The sequence below is a fragment of the Scylla paramamosain genome, chromosome 39, assembly GCF_035594125.1.
Source record: "Scylla paramamosain isolate STU-SP2022 chromosome 39, ASM3559412v1, whole genome shotgun sequence".
NCBI lineage: Eukaryota > Metazoa > Arthropoda > Malacostraca > Decapoda > Portunidae > Scylla > Scylla paramamosain.
In genome coordinates, this window is record NC_087189.1 from 6,480,674 (window position 1) to 6,500,480 (window position 19,807).

At 39.8% G+C, this 19,807-nt stretch overlaps 2 long non-coding RNA genes across 4 annotated transcripts in view; one reads left to right on the top strand and one right to left on the bottom strand.

Annotated features, from left to right (window-relative positions):
• The window catches only part of LOC135092125 (uncharacterized), a 28,912-nt gene extending 20,927 nt beyond the window's left edge, over positions 1–7,985 (top strand). The window contains exons 3-4 of one of the 2 annotated variants that reach the window (XR_010262761.1): positions 3,889–6,008; positions 6,731–7,985. This is a non-coding gene — a long non-coding RNA (uncharacterized LOC135092125). The remainder of the gene's footprint in view (positions 1–3,888; positions 6,009–6,730) is intronic. The other variant, XR_010262762.1, reaches the window with a different exon arrangement.
• On the bottom strand, positions 1,163–19,548 carry LOC135092123 (uncharacterized). 2 transcript variants are annotated; one of them, XR_010262760.1, is made up of 6 exons: positions 19,236–19,548; positions 18,554–18,662; positions 6,783–7,036; positions 5,816–6,032; positions 3,871–4,053; positions 1,163–1,843 (listed from the first exon to the last, which is right to left on the bottom strand). It is a non-coding gene; the product is annotated as an uncharacterized LOC135092123 (long non-coding RNA). The 2 variants fall into 2 exon arrangements; XR_010262759.1 differs by having other exon boundaries at positions 19,132–19,547.
• Positions 19,549–19,807: the final 259 nt, after the last annotated feature.

Genomic DNA, 19,807 nt, shown 5'->3' on the forward strand with positions numbered 1-19,807 from the left:
CTTACTCTATCCTAAATTAACCTTAAATTTCTTTCTCCTGTACACCTGTCCAAACTCCTCTAAAAGCCTAATTAGCTTCTATCTATCTGCCACCAATAATTTGTCATCCATAAAAAGCAAATGAATCACACTTCATTCTTCACCCTCTGCTGTTACCAGAACCAATCCTCTACCCAGCCTTCTAGTATTAACTTTCCTCACTACACCAGACAGATACGTGTTAAAAAGCCACGGTGACATTAAACATCCCTGATGCAAACCTAACTTTAACCAGAAACCATTCACCCTTTACTGAATTTTTGCAGACATCTTTGTGTCATACAATCACTGCCAAGTCTCATGATATAAGTTAAAATTGTAGGAGGTAGGAAGTATCATGCAAGAGAAGATCACTGTAGCATGCATCCTATAACCTGTCCCCAACAGTTAGTAAAGGAAAGGTGCAGCCAATTAGTGAAGCCCTTTCTTACTGGGCTAAGAACCAAATATCAACCTGAAGTAAATAGATTATGGTAATGTGTACATACAAAAACAACATGATACATAACATCATACATATCATTTGGACAGATTACATATGATCAATCACAAGGTAAAGAAAACTGGTACATTAGTAAAAAAAAAAGAGGGAGAGGAGAGGAGAGGAGAGGAGAGGAGGAGAGGAGAGGGGAGAGAGGAGGAGAGGAGGGGAGAGAGGAGGAGAGGAGGGGAGAGAGGAGGAGAGGAGGGGAGAGAGGAGGAGAAGAAAGGAGAGGAGAGGAGAGGAGAGGAGAGGAGAGGAGAGGAGAGGAGAGAGAGGAGAGAGGAGAGGAGAGGAGAGAGAGGAGAGAGGAGAGGAGAGGGGAGAGAGGAGAGGAGAGGAGAGGGGAGGAGAGGAGGGGAGGGGAGGGGAGGGGAGGGGAGAGAGGAGAGGAGAGGAGAGGAGAGGAGAGGAGGGGAGGGGAGGGGAGAGAGGAGGGGAGGGGAGAGAGGAGGGGAGGAGAGGAGAGGAGAGGAGAGGAGAGGAGAGGAGAGGAGAGGAGAGGGGAGAGAGGAGATTAGAGGAGAGGGGAGAGAGGAGAGGAGAGGAGAGGGGAGAGAGGAGAGGAGAGGGGAGAGAGGAGAGGAGAGGAGAGGAGAGGAGAGGGGAGAGAGGAGAGAGGAGAGGAGAGGGGAGAGAGGAGAGGAGAGGAGAGGAGAGGGGAGAGGGGAGAGAGGAGAGGAGAAGAGAGGAGAGAGGAGAGGAGAGAGGAGGGGAGAGGAGGGGAGGGAGGAGAGGAGGGGAGAGCACTGATAGAAACATATAATTCCAGTTCTCTGGTAGGCTTATCTCAAAAGGGCCATTTGCCCCTTCCTTCTTGTTCTTGGGCCTACAAATAGTTTTTAATATGAGAAGATACTACATGTCTCCTTAATCTTGTATGATATTTTAATAAGAGAAATAATGAAGATAAACTTTTATTTTCTGTGCGAGGGCTGGAGCAAAATCTATGAAAAAAAACAAAGGAAAGATTTCTGTCAACTATGACGCACCGTGCTGCAGGAATGCTCCGGGCAGCAGGGAGATGTTCCTAGTGAAAAGATGTGTATTTATATTACAAATATTATCGGTCCCAACACTAACCACTGTGGGACATCACTAGTTACTATAAGCCAAGATGAGTTTTGGTCTTATATTACTGTTCTCATCTCTCTATCATCCAGATAATTCTCCATCCAGTCCAGCAGTCTTCCTCCAATTTTTCCATAATTTTTTTATCTTCCATTGCAATCTTTGGTGTGGTTCTTTGTCAAATGCCTTCTTCAAGTCTAAGTAGACACCATCTACCCATCCATCTCTCTCTCTTGCACAGTATCAACAACCCTTGAATAAAAGGACAATAAGTTCATGGAGCATGATCTTCCCCTCCTAAATCCAAATTGATAATTTACTAAAACTTTATCTCTTTCCACGTGTTCCATCAATATTTCCTTTATTGTTCTTTCACATAATTTTCCTATAACACTAGTCAAAGACACTGGTCTATAATTTAGTGGATTTTTCTTATTCTCTCCTCTATATTGGTGTAATATTTGCTATCTTCTAATCTTTTGGTACTTTTCCCTGTGATAGTGATGTCACCACTAGACTGAATTTTATCAGCCAGTTGTTCTCTACATTCCTTCAATATCCAGTTTGATATTCCATCTGGACCAGTTGCTTTATTTAATTTAAGTTCTTCCATCATCTTAAGTATTTTTTCATAACTGACTGGAACTGTACTTAATATATTCCTCACCAACTGTGTCAAGTCGTGTGTGTGTGTGTGTGTGTGTGTGTGTGTGTGTGTGTGTGTGTGTGTGTGTGTGTGTGTGTGTGTGTGTGTGTGTGTGTGTGTGTGTGTGTGTGTGTGTTGCTTTGTCTGGGCCACTCTATGTGGAACTGTCAGCTCAGTATAAAGATAGATACGTCTTTAATTTCCAACATTATCACCATTGATCCATAAAGTTGCATATAAAAATAATACAAATGGTACTATTTTTTTTTGTAGCAGTAGTAGTATAATTAGTGCCAAACAACTTTAGAACTCCTGCTGACATGGGCATCACACTCCACAAACTGGCAGCTCACTCTTTCTCAGTCTAAAAAAATAGCATGGGAGAAAATGACTACATGGCAACTCAACTTGGCTCCTTGTATGTTTTCAAAGCACACAATAATGGATTCAGTGTTTGACATATTAGCATGGGGAAGAGTTTTCTTTAGTGACCACTCCTAGCTTTAGCTTACAAAACTATTGTATTTACTTTAAACATAGTGTTCTGCTGAGTTGCTGTGTGATGGCCAGAAAATATGCAGACTATGATTATATAGTACACATATTAGAGTTTTATTAGAAAGCTGAAAAAAAAGCTGTATAACTGTTGCCAATGAAAGGACTGTGAACGTGCTGGTCAAGAAATGGCATGATGAGGGATGCAGGAATGTGTCTCACCACAAACATGGTAGTGGACCAGCCCAAAATGTTTGACAACACCATATATGCTATCAAAAGATAGTTAAAGCTAAATCCTCAACTTACAGCAGAACAACTAAAAGAACAAACATCCATCACCATGTCTGTGGTGAGGTGCATCCTCTCCTCTCTCATCACACCATTTCTTGACCAAAACACTCACAATCCTTTCATTGGCATGAGATATAGGGCTTATTTTTCTATCTCTTTCACCAATCTTATGAAACTGTATCACTTGAGCTATGTAATTGTCACTTGTATTGTTTGAAGGCATTGCACAACAACTCAGCAGAACACTATAATTAAAGCAAACACAACCCTCTTGTCAATACGTCAAACACTGAATCTATTATTCTATGCTTTGAAAACATATAAGGGGCCAGTTTGAGTTCCCATGCAGTTATTTTTCTCCTAGCTGATTTTTTTTCAGACTGAGGAATAATTTGCCAGTTTGCAGAATATAACATTCATGTTGGCAGATGTTCTTAAGTCACTTGGAGCAACCTGCAGTAGCAGTAGTAGTAGTGGCATCAATAGTTGTAGAAATTGTAGGATTTCTTCCAAACACAAGAATGAAAAGGAAAAAAAGCATACATACATGTACCAAGGCTGTCTCCCACACAGAGAGACAAAACAAGGCACACAACTTTCATATTCACACTCATTCACACTGCTCTCTTAGCCCCTTGGCCCCCCAAGCAGAGAAAATACTCATGAAAAATAAGGATCTTAAATTTAATGATGACAATGATAAATCACTGCTCTGGTTACTACAGCTAAGAACAAATAAAGAAACAATAGTGAATGCACTTGTGCTTTTGTCTCAGTTGACCCTCTTCACAGAAAATATCATTAATAGACAGAAAGACTACCAGTGAAAACAAACCTAACAAACCTTTTTGTCTCTGCCTAGCTGGGGAGAAAACATCCAGATATGTGCCAATGATGTGAGCTGTCTGTCTGATGGTGAAGATCTCCTCCCACTCATTCATCCCCTGCAGGAGGCTGTGTATGGAGGCCACCAGCTGCTGCACCGACACTCACATCTCATGAGGGAGGAGATGGAACTCAATCTCACCTAAGGAGGATTAAGGGGTTGAGTGTGTGCATGAGGACAGTGTTGATACAGTGTTAGTAAATACAGCAAATGCATGGTCAGAGGATAATTAACCTGCTGTGCTCATTTTCACTGTCTATGGTATTTCTTATCTTTGCAGGTAGACTCTGGAATATTGATTGGAGTCCCAGGTTATAAATCTGTCAGATTTTTTTTTTTATGTAAGAGGGACACTGGCCTAGGTCAAAAAAGGCTCACCGAGTGCCAGACACTCCCAAAGGAAAGAGCCAAATAAATTGCCAAAAATTGGAGTACAAGTGTCTTGGAGCCTCCCTCTTGAAAGGATTCAAGTCACAGGAAGGAAGAATTACAGAGGTTACTAGAAAAGGAGAGAATAATTAAGAATACTGCTTAACTCTTGCATTAGAGAGGTGAAGAGAATAGGGGTGAAAGTCTTGTGCAGGAATATTGAGGGAGGAGGGGAGGCATGCCATTAGCAAGATTACTAAAGCAGTCAGTGTGAAAATAGTGGTAGGAAACAGCAGGAGGTGCAACACTGTGGTGATGTGGGAGAGAGGCTGAGGACAAAGTAAAGGAGTTGATGAGATTGGGCCAACTTGGGTACCACCAAGTAACCTAACTGTCCTGCAGGCCTGAGTACAGAGTCTGGTGTGTTGGTATATTGGGAGGTGAATGCAGATCCAATTGTGATTTTTCCCATAACCATGATGTGGGTATAAAAAAGTATATATTTAAAAAAAGTATTATATTTCTATTAATTTTATTTTAGTTTTTATCTTTTAATTGTATTTTGCATTCTAATTTGTATTTATTTATTTATTAATTTTCTATTTGTTTGTTGTGGTCAAAGGGTGCATGTGTTTATACTCAGGCAGTTCCAATACTATATAACTCTGGATCATAGCTAGGTCATTTATAAATTCTTGTAAAGGATTTAAATTTAAATTGCAATATAGTTAGTTGCCTATCAACAAATTAATATGTTTTGCTAGAAATACAGTAAATTTCCTTCTATCTTCAACATCCTGCTATCTAATCACTTGAGAGGCTTAAAACTAAACATATTAGCATAGATATTTCAAAATAGTTTCTAATTTGTTTGAGGATAAATAAGCTTATATTCTTCCATTTTAGTATCACCCAAAATTAGAAAATTTCAAATAAGTTTCTAATTTGTTTGAGGATAAATAAGTTTATATTCTTCCATTTTAGTATCATCCAAAATCTGAACATTTCAAATAATCTTCCCAGATTACACAAGCTTAAAAACAATATTCTATACAATCTGCTCATAATCTTACAAAACCTGACAGATGATAATGAGATCAGGATATGAAACAGAAAAACAACAAACAGGAATTACAATGAAAAAAGAGCCAGTTGTGTATTCCCTCCTCACACTGACTGATCCTCTCATTCTCCTCTCACTCCTTTCTCTCACACACTCTTCTTGCTATCAAGGACTTGCCAACACTACAAAAATTTGATTTACTTACTACTTACTTCAACCCTTGTATTCCCTCCTCATAATGACTAATCCTTTCATTCCACTCTCACTTTCTCTCATACACTCCTCCAATGCTATCAGACTGACCAATGACACATGAAACTGAGAAAACAAGCAGAGAGGAAGAATTACAGGAAAAAAAAAAAAAAAAAAAAGCCACTACTTACTCCTGTCACTATTCCCTCCACACTAATTCTCTCATTCTCCTCTCACTCCTTTCTCCCACACACTCCTCCACTGGTGACAAAGACTCACCAAGACCAGTGAGAGGCTTGATCTTGTCACCACGAGTCACAGCTTGGTGGTGTTCGAATATCCTGGGCATGTCAGGGCTCAAGATTGGGTACAGCGAGGCAAACACCAGCATGAGGAAGAGATCCTAGGAGTATGGGATGATGACCAGGGGGAGGAAGAGATCCTCGGAGTATGGGATGATGACCAGGGGGAGGTAAAATATTTCCACAGTGTAGTTCTGGAAGTTGCGAGAAATAAGTATATTCTGTCTTATTCTTAAGGTCATGCAACTTGTAAATTAATGAGCAATATCTCTTATTATCCTCAACACTTACACTCATTGATTTATAAAAATGAAAAGGACTTGCACATCAGTTTTTTTTTCTGTTTGGCAGCTACTGGCTCTCCACTAAATACTTCTGCATTTACACCTTAACACATGTTCAATGCAAACTTAGCTGCAAATAAATAAGATATTATTTCCATCACTTCAGCGTTTTACTTCCTTTCATGTATCATGTATGTATCATGAGCTATAATGCCTATATCTCTGAATTTTGAGGTTAGGAATAAAATTACTTTATTCTTTGTCCTACTTTGTGTATGCAGAATTTACATTGACAAATAAAAGTCTCAAAACACTAACAATGAAATATAAGTAAAATAATTCAAATAAGACTAATTTCTGAGCCTGCCATTTATCCTGCTTAACAAACTTAAAGGTAGGTGACTCATGTGACTTAATCATAACACAAAAAATTTACATGCAATGAACACACAGAGGTGGTTAGATTTTTTTGGTGTTGAGGCAGCAGCGAGTTTGATAATAATAGTATGTAGTAGAAATTATTAGCATTATGAGAGCTATGAATGCATTGCTGATTAAGTGACTGTTAGCATCATGGAGGTTGAGTGTGATGTTAATGTGTGTTGCAGAGCTTGAGTGCCAGGGACATGAAAGCTGTGAGTGCTGGCCAGCCACACCCACCATGTTGCCCATCCAGGTCAGCACAGTTGCTCCAAATCAGTGGTCAGCACAGTGTCATCCACATCCCTGCCACCATAATGTGTGTAGGTGTGCAAGCCGAAGTGGGCCAAGGTGATGACGATGCAGTACTGGAAGCTGGATGCCTGGATCACATCTTTGAGAATACTGACCGTGGTGGACTACTCAGCAGGAAGGCCTCACTCACTGGACTACTCAGCAGGAAGGCCACCTTGATGTCCCTCTCCATTGCCCTTCTGTTGAGGGCAATGGCAAAATGAATGATGAAATTGAGAAGTTAGCAATACTTAGCAACAAATTAATGGTCTATCTATTTATACACCAGGCCCCTGTTGCCACCCATATCTTGAGGGTGATGGCAAAGGTGAATAATGAACTTAACAGAGGTTAGCAATATCGAGCAACAGATTTAATGATCTATCTACATACCAGGCCAGCGATCCCATACGTGATGGCCCAAATAGAGCAATGCATGTTCACACACACACATCACTCACACTCTTACCCCTGTTGCCACTCAGTGGAAAGAGATAATCTCAATGAAAGCCATACAATATTCTACTCAATAAATAGCCATGAAATAAAAAGGAACTATAATCTAACACTAAAATATTTATCACTCTGTTCCTAAAACTAAGCACAATAACAGGAGGGCTGACAATGGAGAGGGAAATGTAACAAATTGAATTGATTTTGTCAAACAGTGAGAAATTATGATAACAAATGAAATAATGAAAGAGAAATACCAAGGAATCAAAGCCCACAACATGACACGGTTATGTTACACAAGATCTGCATCTTGCAAAGAAGCAGGGCACTAATACAAGACTGCCATTACTATTACTACCATCTCAATAATGCTTGTCTAATTAGCAGTACAATGAATCTGCTGAATGCATGTGTTATTTTTATTTATATGATAGGATTGCCTAAAAAGAGGTCTTCTATCATCATGAATTAAAAGCTTCATGCACTGCCTTTAGAGTTAGTTAGTTTTTTTTTTTTTTTTTTTCTTGGTCTGGGAAGTATAAGTCTCTCTTACTTAAAACAACAACAACAACAACAATAATAATAGTAATAATAACAACAGTAATCATTTTATTTCACTATCAGACATATCTTACACTATGGAATAGAGAACAAAAAAACTTATGAACAATATACTTATGAACTACTATGGTACTGCATATTCTAAGTATTTAAACAGGAGGAGGCAGTAGGTGCATGCCAAAATGATAACTACTCCCAGTGAGTCTAAAGCACTGGATCAGGGGGTGCTGTGAACCTATCATTAAACTCAGTGATGACCTCACCGAATGTTTCCTTTTGTGTCACAACACAAGGGGGCAGTCACAGCCTGACCTCTAAAGACAACTCTTCCTTTGCACAAAACTTCATTTTTTATTTTATTTATTTTTTTTTTATGTAGGAAGGATACTGGCCAAGGGCAACAAAAATCTAATAGAAAAAAAAAAATGCCCACTGAAATGCCAGTCCCATAAAAGGGTCAAAGCAGTGGTCAAAAATTGGTGGATAAGTGTCTTGAAACCTCCCTCTTGAAGGAATTCAAGTCATAGGAAGGTGGAAATACAGAAGCAGGCAAGGAGTTCCAGAGTTTACCAGAGAAAGGGATGAATGATTGAGAATACTGGTTAACTCTTGCGTTAGAGAGGTGGACAGAATAGGGGTGAGAGAAAGAAGAAAGTCTTGTGCAGCGAGGCCGCAGAAGGAGGGGAGGCATGCAGTTAGCAAGATCAGAAGAGCAGTTGGCATGAAAATAGCGGTAGAAGACAGCTAGATATGCAACATTGCGGCGGTGAGAGAGGGGCTGAAGACGGTCAGTTAGAGGAGAGGAGTTGATGAGACGAAAAGCTTTTGATTCCACCGTCTAGAAAAGCAGTATGAGTGGAACCCCCCCAGACATGTGAAGCATACTCCATACATGGACGGATAAGGCCCTTGTACAGAGTTAGCAGCTGGGGGGGTGAGAAAAACTGGCGGAGACGTCTCAGAACCCCTAACTTCATAGAAGCTGTTTTAGCTAGAGATGAGATGTGAAGTTTCCAGTTCAGATTATATGTAAAGGACAGACCAAGGATGTTCAGTGTAGAAGAGGGGGACAGTTGAGTGTCATTGAAGAAGAGGGGATAGTTGTCTGTAAGGTTGTGTCGAGTTGATAGATGGAGGAATTGAGTTTTTGAGGCATTGAACAATACCAAGTTTGCTCTGCCCCAATCAGAAATTTTAGAAAGATCAGAAGTCAGGCGTTCTGTGGCTTCCCTGCGTGATATGTTTATCTCCTGAAGGGTTGGACGTCTATGAAAAGATGTGGAAAAGTGCAGGGTGGTATCATCAGCGTAGGAGTGGATAGGACAAGAAGTTTGGTTTAGAAGATCATTAATGAATAATAAGAAGAGAGTGGGTGACAGGACAGAACCCTGAGGAACACCACTGTTAATAGATTTTGGAGAAGAACAGTGACCGTCTACCACAGCAGCAATAGAACGGTCAGAAAGGAAACTTGAGATGAAGTTACAGAGAGAAGGATAGAAACCGTAGGAGGGTAGTTTGGAAATCAAAGCTTTGTGCCAGACACTATCAAAGGCTTTTGAGATGTCCAAGGCAACAGCAAAAGTTTCACCAAAGTCTCTAAAAGAGGATGACCAAGACTCAGTAAGGAAAGCCAGAAGATCACCAGTAGAGCGGCCTTGACGGAACCCATACTGGCGATCAGATAGAAGGTTGTAAAGTGATAGATGTTTAAGAATCTTCCTGTTGAGGATAGATTAAAAAACTTTAGATAAGCAGGAAATTAAAGCAATAGGACGGTAGTTTGAGGGATTAGAGCGGTCACCCTTTTTAGGAACAGGTTGAATGTAGGCAAACTTCCAGCAAGAAGGAAAGGTAGATGTTGACAGACAGAGCTGAAAGAGTTTGACTAGGCAAGGTGCAAGCATGGAGGCACAGTTTCGGAGAACAATTGGAGGGACCCCATCAGGTCCATAAGCCTTCCGAGGGTTTAGGCCAGCGAGGGCATGGAAAACATCATCGCGAAGAATCTTAGTACGTGGCATGAAGTAGTCAGAGGGTGGAGGAGAGGGAGGAACAAGCCCAGAATCATCCAAGGTAGAGTTTTTAGCAAAGGTTTGAGCAAAGAGTTCAGCTTTAGAAATAGATGTGATAGCAGTGGTGCCATCTGGTTGAAGTAGAGGAGGGAAAGAAGAAGAAGCAAAGTTATTGGAGATATTTTTGGCTAGATGCCAGAAATCACGAGGGGAGTTTGAAAGGTTTTGACATTTTCTGTTAATGAAGGAGTTTTTGGCTAGTTGGAGAACAGACTTGGCATGGTTCCGGGCAGAAATATAAAGTGCACGAGATTCTGGTGATGGAAGGCTTAAGTACCTTTTGTGGGCCACCTCTCTATCATGTATAGCACGAGAACAAGCTGTGTTAAACCAAGGTTTAGAAGGTTTAGGACGAGAAAAAGAGTGAGGAATGTACGCCTCCATGCCAGACACTATCACCTCTGTTATGCGCTCAGCACACAAAGATGGGTCTCTGACACGGAAGCAATAGTCATTCCAAGGAAAATCAGCAAAATACCTCCTCAGGTCCCCCCAACTAGCAGAGGCAAAACGCCAGAGGCACCTTCGCTTAGGGGGATCCTGAGGAGGGATTGGAGTGATAGGGCAAGATAAAGATATGAGATTGTGATCGGAGGAGCCCAATGGAGAAGAAAGGGTGACAGCATAAGCAGAAGGATTAGAGGTCAGGAAAAGGTCAAGAATGTTGGGCGTATCTCCAAGACGGTCAGGAATACGAGTAGGGTGTTGCACCAATTGCTCTAGGTCATGGAGGATAGCAAAGTTGTAGGCTAGTTCACCAGGATGGTCAGTGAAGGGAGAGGAAAGCCAAAGCTGGTGGTGAACATTGAAGTCTCCAAGAATGGAGATCTCTGCAAAAGGGAAGAGGGTCAGAATGTGCTCCACTTTGGAAGTTAAGTAGTCAAAGAATTTCTTATAGTCAGAGGAGTTAGGAGAGAGGTATACAGCACAGATAAATTTAGTATGAGAATGACTCTGTAGTCGTAGCCAGATGGTGGAAAATTCGGAAGATTCAAGAGCGTGGGCACGAGAGCAGGTTAAGTCATTGCGCACATAAACGCAGCATCCAGCTTTGGATCGAAAATGAGGATAGAGAAAGTAGGAGGGAACAGAAAAGGGGCTACTGTCAGTTGCCTCAGACACCTGAGTTTCAGTGAGGAAAAGAAGATGAGGTTTAGAAGAGGAGAGGTGGTGTTCTACAGATTGAAAATTAGATCTTAGACCGCGAATGTTGCAGAAGTTAATGAAGAAAAAGTTGAGGGGGGTGTCAAGACACTTTGGGTCGTCGACGGAAAGGCAGTCTGACCTGGGGACATTTATGGTCCCCTCCCCAGATGGGGACTCCGAGGCTGGTGTAGGAGTCGCCATGATTTTAAAATTTTTGAGTGAAGGGTGTGTGTGTTATTAGGTGCTTGTAGTTTTGTGTGGAGGAAGAGAGTTGTCTTTAGAGGGCAGGCTGTGACTGCCCCCTTGTGTTGTGAGACACAAAGGGAAACGTTCAGTGAGGTCACAGCTGGGTTTAATGATAAGTTCACAGCACCCCCTGAACAGTGCTTTAGACCTCACTGGGAGTAATTATCGTTTCGGCAGGTGTCTACTGCCTCCTCCTCTCATGCACCTAATTGCACACACACCCTTCACTAAAAACTCAAATTTATCATCATCGTCATGGTGACTCCTACAACAGCCTCGGAGTCCCCATCTGGGGAGGGGACCACAAGTGTCCCCAGGTCAGACTGCTCTTCTGGTTTTGACCCTAAGTGTCTTGACACCCTGCTCAACTTTCTTCATAAACTTCTGCAACATTTGTGGTCTTAGATCTAATTTTCAATCTGTAGACCACCACCTCTCCTCTACTAAACCTCATCTTCTTTTCCTCACTGAAACACAGGTGTCTGAGGCAATTGACAGTAGCCCTTTTTCTGTTCCCTCCTAATTTCTCTATCCTCATTTTCAATCCAAAGCTGGATGTTGCATCTGTGTGTGCAACACTTAACCTGGTCTCATACCCATGCTCTTGAATCATCAGGGTTTTCCACCATCTGGCTATGACTACAAACTCATTCTCAAACTAAATTTATCTGTGCTGTATACCTCTCACCTAACTCCTCTGACTATGAGAAATTATCTGTGCTGTATACCTCTCACCTAACTCCTCTGACTATAAGAAATTCTTTGACCACTTAACTTCCAAAGTGGAGCACATTCTCTCTTCCCTTTTGCAGAGACTTCCATTCTTGAAGACTTCAATATTCACCACCAGCTTTTCATCTCACCAACTCTTCTCCTCTGATTGTCTTCAGCCTCTTTCTTCTCAGCCTCTTTCTCACTATGTTGTATCTCTTCCTATCTTCTGCCACTATTTTCATGCTAACTGCTCTTCTGATCTTACTAACTGCATGCCTTCCCTCTTCCTGCAGCCTCACTGCACAAGACTTTCTTCTTTCTCTCACCCCTATTCTGTCCACCTCTCTAATGCATGAGTTAATCAATACTCTCAATCATTCATTTCTTTCTCTGATAAACTCTGGAACTCCCTGCCTGCTTCTGTATTTCCACCTCATGACTTGAATTCTTTCAATTGGGAGGTTTCAAGACACTTATCCTTCAATTCTGACTACCGCTTTGAAACCTATTTGGGGACCAGCATCTCAGTTGGAATTTTTTTTATTGGATTTTAGTTGCCCTTGGCTGGTACACCTTATATATATATATATATATATATATATATATATATATATATATATATATATATATATATATATATATATATATATATATATATATATATATATATATATATATATATATATATATATATATATATATATATATATATATAAATATTATATATATATATATATTATAAAATCTTGTCCCTTTACACTAAAAATGGTTAAGACCATTAAAAATGCCACAACTTTTCTTGAGGAGAAGGAAGGCGTGACTGACATGCTTGTCTTACAGTGAGGACCAGCTCCTGTGACAGCAAAACATGAACACATGGGATGGGACCAACTTGGCAGATGGACAGGCAATGAGAGCTCCTGAAAGATGAGGATATTACCTAATTTTTGTGCTGATTGGAAGTTTATGACTTCCTGCTGACTCAAGCTTAAGGTTCTGTAAAAATTGAGAAGAAAGGAAGGTTAAAGAAAAGGTGGTAAACTATACTTTCTGGCATCAATAAGGAATGTCAGCTGACAGCTTTGTTTACAGTCATCAGCTGATCATGGCAAACAAGGGGACATTGACAGGAAGGAATGTATTAGACCTTAGTGGATTTGAAGGTGAAGACAGCCAGTTACAAGAAAAAACTGAATGTAAGGAAATTGATCATGCTGGAGGTAAAAGTTGAGGAGATCTGGGAGAAGGTATGTGACCTAGAAGTTTAAAATAAAAGTTTTAATCAGGATAATAATACACTAAGGAAGGAACTGGATAATAAAAAGAAAGTGCTGTGGAAACAAATAGGTAAGGAAAACCAAATCAAGATGTTGGTGGTAAAAATGGGAGAGATGGAAAAAGCAATGAAATCTAGAGAAATACAACTAAGTAGGAAAGGATGAGAAAGATAGAAGTCCAAGACACAAGCAGGGAAAAGCAAGTCCAAGGAAGTCAAGAACAAGTTAAGGAAATGGCAGAAACATCTGTCAGTAAGTGTGACGAGTTGGGAAAAAAACAAGTAGGTTATACAGAGGTAGTGAAGGAAAAGAGAAGTAAACAAGGCTTGACAAAGGAGATCATAAAATAAATAAAAGAAAAGGAGCATCTGGTAAGAGGCACTGTAGATAAAAAGAAAAGTGTAGTGATCTTTGACCTGGAAGAAAGCGAAATAAACTGGTATAAAAGAGAAGTGGATCAGAGAAAAACGGCTCATTTAGTACCGAGTGTGATGAACCAAGATGATACAGAGTTGGAGGATGAAATAGAGGTGTACAGGATTGGAAAATATGAAAAAGGAAATAGACCAATAAAAATCCCAAACAGCAGCTGAAGAAGCACTGGTAAATGCATGGAAGCTAGCCAAGAATAATGAGTATAAACAAATTTGGATTAGAAGATAAATGAATGAGGAAGAAAGAAACTTATTGAATTGAGAAGAGAAAAGAAAGAAAGGAATGAACAGAGAACACAAGAGGAAGGAGAATTTTTTTCTGTAGAGTAATGGATCTAAGGATGAGAAAGTGGTACAGTCAAAGTGTGTGGGGTGCGGAAGCAAAGCCATAAGAGAGGAAGGGACATGGACAGTGGCATACAATAATGTTGATGGTTTGGTTTCAGTGATTGACGAAGTGAATGAATTTACAAAGAAACAAATAAACTGGACAATATGGCAATGGTAGAAACTAAGAGATTCAGAGACACCAATTGTATAGGAGTGGGAAATTACAATATGTTGATAAGAAACATGGGTGGAAAAGGTGGAAGAGGAGTGATGAAGCTTGTAAAAAAAGAATATCAGGGTGGAGTGTGTGGAAAAGGCAGAAGGCTTGGTGGAAGGCTTAAATTTTAAACTAATAAATAGAAGAGGAGAAGGCTTGGTGGAAGGCTTAAATTTTAAACTAATAAATAGAAGAGGAGAAGGCTTGGTGGAAGGCTTAAATTTTAAACTAATAAATAGAAGAGGAGAAGGCTTGGTGGAAGGCTTAAATTTTAAACTAATAAATAGAAGAGAACAACAATATGTTACAGTGGTGTTATGTCCTACCAAAAACAAAGGCCTGGAGTTGACAAGAACATGAACATGCCAAGTGAGACAAATAAATGGCTTGTAAAGAAAATTAAAGAAAACAATAACTTTATTATAATGAGAGATTCTAATTGTAAAGAGATACATTGAGAAGAGTGGAATACAAGAGAAGATTCATGGTGAGATAAAGTTCTGAATCTCCCAATGACTAATATTATGATACAGTTGGTCAAGGAAATCACTAGATACAGAGGGGAGGAGCAATCAAGACTCAATTTGATATTAAAAGCAGATATTATAGAAGACATGAACTATGATTGTCCAATAGGAAAAAAAGTGACCATGTAATGATAAGGTTTCCCATTAAAGAAAATGAGAGGAAAGTAGAAGTGACGACTACAGAAATGAAAGATTTAACTATGGTAAAGCAAATTTTGAAAAATGAGGAGATACCTTGGTGAGGTGGACTGGAGTGCATTTATTCAAGCAAGTAATATGCAAAAGAAGTGGGAAGCTTTCATCAATAAATATGAGGAGGAAGTGAAAAGATACGTACTGAAAGTAAATACAAAGAGAAGATATAACAATGACTGGTATAATGTAAGATATGAAATAGCAAGGGAGGAGAGGGAGAAGGCATGGAGTAGGAGGAGGAAAAGTACACAGAAGCTGCGGCAAAACTACACAACTACAAAAACTGATTATGTAAGGGTTATTTGAGAAGGAAGGAAAAGTTACGAGAAAGATGTTACAGACAAATTTAAGAAGGAACCAAAACTATTCTTCAGAGAAGTGAATAGCAAAATGAAAAACGGAGAAGGAATAAATAGGTTGAAGGCGAACAGTCAAATATTTGAGGATCTGGCTAAAAGGGAGGGATAATGAACGAGAGTTTTCAAGCAGCGTTCACAAAAGAGAGAACATTTGTGGGGCAGAGTGAGGTGAGTGAGAAAATGGGTCTAGGGGAAATCTAAGTGAATGAAAAAGATGTCTGGAAGGAGTTGGAGGGACCTGATGGAGTTTCAGGATGGATATTGAAAGAATCAGCAGTTGACATAGATGGTCCACAGTATTGCTGAGAGGTCCCTGAATGAAAATTGAGTCCCGATTGAATGGAAGAGAGCCAATATAGTATCAATCTATAAAGAGGAGCCTTTGAGCTATAGACCTGTGTCTCTAACAAGTGTGGTGTGCAAGATGTGTGAGAGATTAGTGAAGGGTAAATGGAAGTAGTACAGTAAAATCCCTCTTATCCGGCATCAACGGGACCACTGACATGCCGGATACTTGAATATTGCCGGATACTTGAATAGAAGTGAAATTATGTCCACAATCACCACCCTACACTCACGCATCTTACCATAACAAAGATCAGCTGATCTTAATCAGCAGCTGATCTGATCAGCTACTTAAGTGTAAGCACAATACGCTTCCTCTTTTCTACAACTTTAGACATGATGAAGGCGTCAGGCGATAAACAGTGGACACGTGGCACTGAGTCACCAAGTAAACAATGCAGTGGGCCGCGGGTGGCGCGAAGCAGTGCGCTCTGGTGGCGAGGGGACAAAGTATGCCTTGCGCGGGAATTTTAATCAATTTTATGAGCACACATTGATTTTTTATTGATTTTAAGGCTCGGGGAAAAATGTGCCAGATACTTGAAGCTGCCGGATACTCAAATGCCGGATGAGAGGGATTTTACTGTACCTATAAGAAAATGAAGTGATGACAAAGCAACAATTTGGACTTGGAAGAGGGAGATCGTGTGTTACAAACTTACTGAATCTTTATTCAAGAGTGGTGAATATAATGCAAGAGAGAGATGGTTGGGTAGGTCGTGTTTATTTAGACACAAAGAAAGCCTTAAATAAAGTACCCCACAGAAAATTACTGTGGAAGCTGAAGCATGACAGAGGGCTAAGGAGTGGCCTGCTGAGATAGATGGAAAATTTCTTGACTAATAAAGGGATGAAAAAAGTGGTAAAGATCAGGAATCATCATGGAGGAAAGTCACAAGTGGAGTACCCCAAGGTTCAGTACTTGCACCAATCATATCTGTGGTTTATAAGAATGATACAACAAATGATATGACAAAGTGTGAATAACTACATGAACCTTTTTGTGGATGATGCCAAATTGCTGAAAAATATTGAGAAACTTAATCTGAAGAAATGTAAAGTAATAGAATTTGGAAAGAGTGCAAGGAGAGTAAAAAGAGATTGTGTGTTGAATGGTGAAAGGCTGAATGGAGCAGAAGAGGAAAAAGATCTAGGTGTTACAATGTCAAGGAATTTGATCCCAGAAAAACACATTAGCAAAATTACAGGATAAACTTGTTGAGAAGAATAAGGCTGGCTTTTACATATATGGATGAAGAGATGATCAGGAAGATGATTATATCACTGATTAGACCTAGACTGGAATATGCAGCAGTAGTGTGGTTACCCTACAAGAAAAAGGATACAAGGAAGTAGAAGAGAGTTCAGAGAGTAACAACGAAGATGGTACCAAATATCAAGGGCTTGACATATGAAGAGACTGGAAAGGTCACATTTACCAACATTGAAAAAAAAGAGAAAGGAAAGGCCTGATTGTGATATATGAAGCATATGAAGAAGTGGAGAGGGTGGACTGGAGGAAAAGACCTGATTGTGAAATATAAAGCATACGAGGGAGTGGAGAAGGTAGACTGGAATTACTTCGTTTGGGATACATGTCATACTAGAGGAAATGGAAAAAGGCTGAAGAAGAGTGCTTGAAGAAGGGACGTCAAAAAGTATAGTTTCCCATATAGAAATGATGTATGGAACAGTTTGGATAAGGAGACAGTAAATACAAAAAGAACACATGGATTCAAGGTTAAGTTGGATATTGAAAGATATGGAGATTGAACAGCACAAGCATAGCTCTTTTTCCATGAAGAACAACTAAGTAAATACAACTAGGTAAATACACACGCTTTCTTGCCACGTAGGGCTCCTACCGTCTGGTGAAAATAAAAAACTATGCTAGAAGTTATAGATGTTAAACTTGAATAATTAAAAAAAAAAAAATATGGTGCTACTTTGGCTTGTTATCTACAGGGAAAAAATACCTACACCGTACTTTGGCTTGTTATCTACAAGGAAAAGTATCTACACTGTACATATTTTTATTTTAGAATGATATATAGCACAGGGAAAATGTAATTAGAATGATTTTTTTTCTTTTATTCATATTCTAGCGATGAACAGCAGTACGCGTACAGTACATTGGGTAAAAATGCTAATAAAGGTCAGGAGCTTCTTTTCTCATCATCCACCAACACAAGTAGTCTCGACGAGATTGAAATGCTCTTTGACTGATGCCTCACAGTGTTTTTAATATACGAATTTTCGCATCAAGCTACGATCTTTCAATTCCTCGAGTATGAGCTCCGATGTTAGAATCGACGTAATATTGCTGATGATTTACGGAAAAAATATGAAATTTGAGTTAGTTTAAATTAGAGTAAGCTGGCTAGTCATCGGAATGGATTATTGAGCATTCAGCGACTTCTCTCTGAATAATTGGGTAAGTGTCTCACGGTATCTTCTTTGAACTTCAACACTAGAACAAACACTCCACTCATGCTTCAGACTCTCTAACCAGGAATTTTTTTTTCGAAACTCAGACAAGTGTTTTTCTTGTTTTTGATATGTACAACTTTTCTTGTTGTAGATCGCAATATAAAGTGTAGATTGCATACAAAAGACTCACAACACCTAGATCGCAATATAAAGTGTAGATCGCATACCAAAGAAGATTCACGACAGGTAGATAACAAGCCAAAGTAGCACCAAAAATAATAAAAACTAAGCCTAATCACAACAAAATATGTAAAAGAAATCCCTTACTTGCTTTAGACAATATGTAGTTTCACTACTGAGGGGTTATTAGAGTTCATTTTGGGCGTGTATTGATTAAGACACCCTCACCTGACCAGGTGCGGCAACCTGTAGTCCCACCCCAAACCAGCCTCACGTAGTCCCTGATGCTGAAATGCCCATCAAGGCTCTTATCTTCTGTCCTCTGGTCAGCTTTCACCTGTAGTCCAGAAGCATACTCATATAAAGAGCTGAATACGCAGCTACATTCAAGATGGGTCAATTCTTTTATATACCTATAATGGTAAGTCAATAATTACTAATGGCAATTCAAAATAATTAAGCAAAATGACTGACATTTGTCACAAGCACGGGTAGAAGTTGGATGACTATGGTAGGGTTGTACCCTCTCTTGTAGCATAAGAATACGAGTATGAAATAGAACTTATCATTATTAAACTAAATATCCACTACCTGAAGTGGGCATAGCGCGTGCAACTTATCTGGACACAGTGATCCCGCTTGGGTTCAAGTAAATATGTACAGTTAACGTAACATATACAAGCTAATGAATAATAAAGAAAACTAAAGGTGACGAAACATACACAGAAACATACATAAGTTAATAAGCAACAAAGTGAGTGTAACATGCACCAAATAATAAGCAATGAAGGAAAACAAATATATACCTAAAATACAAGACAAATATAAGTTGCTCAGGCATGTACGTAATGAAGACCGTGAGTGTACGTGTGTTCGTGTTCGTCACATCTCCTTCTAAGGTCGAGGTTACCAAATCCATGCAGCAGGAGAGAGGAAGGTTCCAACTGCGAGAAGCGAGTGAGACTGACGAGGTGTGGAGGTGGAAGTCAGCCGTCAGCTCGGTCAGCTCGATCGAGACGCGAGTCCAGACGTGTTTCCAAAGCTTCGTCCTTATGATACCGCCACGGTGTGGTCGAGACGGTATTAGAAGCCGATGGTTAGTTGGAGAGATTAGTGGTTGGCGGGGCGGGTACGAGGGCCGTAATACATTCAAAAGCACTTTGAACAGTACATACTCCTGTGCAAACTTTTTCCCTTTATTGAAATATGTTTCATAACTCTTAATTTTATTTTGGCTGCTCAGCCCTCTATTGTATCACATGCATACTACTTCTTTGCTGGGTGTGGCAATGTTCTAGGGATAGTAATAGGTACTTGAAATAAAGTTAATGATGGTGATGATGATGATGATCGTGATGATGATGATGGTGATGGTGATGATGGTGACAGTGATGATGATGGTGATGATGATGCTGATAGTGCTGATGGTGTTGGTGATTGTTATGGTGATGGTGATGATGATGATGATGATAATAATAATAA